The following is a 1726-nucleotide window of genomic DNA, read 5'->3' on the forward strand; positions in this document are numbered from 1 at the left end:
TCAAGTTTAATTTTGGAAAATCTTATTTTCACTAGCATAAGGATACTTTGGCTTTGAATATGCAACTTATATATAATGATATCTGTTACTCCAAGTCTTCATTAGCCAGTGTTTGTCACACTGGACAGATTGCTCTTTAGTTAGTAACTACCCTCCATCATTCTTTGTCAATTTTCAGGAACATTTTATAATAATCACCAATTTGCAACTGGTAATGTCTATTTTAATTCAATTATGACTCCCTGAGGTTTGTATCCACTGAGTGTAATGGGAGTTTGGAATGGAAAATATCAGTTCCTTTGAATCTTTCTCCTTATCATGGCCTTTTTTTTTTTTTTAATCCTAACTCAGATATTTTAAAATTAATGTTACTAAGTTCAGAGGTCATCTGTTAAGACTCTGTTGCAATGGGTAGACATGAGATGGTAAAATAAATTTAGTAGTGCTAAACACAATTTGCATGCGTTTAATAAATTAGCATAGTAAAACATAGAATGGAATAAAATAAGCAATATATGAAGAGAACTCGGGGAGCATCTGATACATAGTAAACACTATCTGTGTGTTTGATAGTATTATTAGAATGACAGAAAATATAGAATGGATCCCGCATGTTAACTGGTATGTTTTAGTTATATTATGTTCTGATTGAAATGCAAAATTAATTTCTTCCTGTAAGATGCAAACAAAAAATGTTTATAAGTCATTCACTTATTGCATATCTTGTGTGATTTATAATGCATAGCTTTTTGCAGGGAGTTTATAATATAATTACTATGTTTCAAATAGTTTTATTAAAATTGATGTAAGTCACAGAACCACCAGGTCTTCATAGAGACTTAAAAAAAAATCAGCCTCAATTTACAAGTTAAATTTTTCTTTAAAGTTACAAACGCTAATTAATAGAGTCATTATTAAGTTCAGAGTGATGAGTGAGAGGATTGATTTGATGAGTTATTCCCCTAAACAAGCGATAACATTTTCATCATTAACAGTAATTCCAGAGCTTTCTTTGGGCAAATATTTTCATCATCGTTTTTATGGTGATATGAGTGACTTTTTGGTTGTAGTGAAACAACATTTCGCAAGGAGTCCTGGTTAAGTTTACAGTTCTATAGATTACTTCACTGTATATGCCCCCGTATTATTATTTATAAGCAATTCTGGAAATATCTCCTCCAAATGTCCTTAAGTTTGAGTGTCAGAGGATGTCCTCAAAGGCCAAACCTAGTATGTCTAAAAGAGGAATTGGCTAGACTATTTACATATCATTCAATTCTGTCACATGTACGGGAACTGAGATAAAAAAAGCAATCAATGTAATTGATAGTTTATTGTAGCTTAAAAAAATCTATCTTTGGTTTATTTCACTCAGTGTCACTCAAGTCAAATTAGTGAATGTAATCGAATATATAGCATTGCTTTATATTTATATCTTAACATGCAGTAAATAAAACTGCCCTAAGGAGTTTTAAATTTACTTTAGAAGACAAAACTTAAGAATGATTAGTAAAAGTACAATTATATAATGAAGTGATAAAGCAAAATTCTCAATTGCCAAAATCAGTGGTGCAAAATGCAAATACATGCACATTTAGAAATTCTTATTATAAATTAATAAATTAGCATAGTAAAACATAGAATGGAATAAAATAAGCAATATATGAAAAGTGCTCTGGGAGCATCTGATGCATAGTAAACACTATCTGTGTGTTTGATAGTATTA

This window comes from Pteropus vampyrus, unplaced genomic scaffold, assembly GCF_000151845.1.
Source record: "Pteropus vampyrus isolate Shadow unplaced genomic scaffold, Pvam_2.0 Scaffold577, whole genome shotgun sequence".
Classification (NCBI taxonomy): Eukaryota; Metazoa; Chordata; class Mammalia; order Chiroptera; family Pteropodidae; genus Pteropus; species Pteropus vampyrus.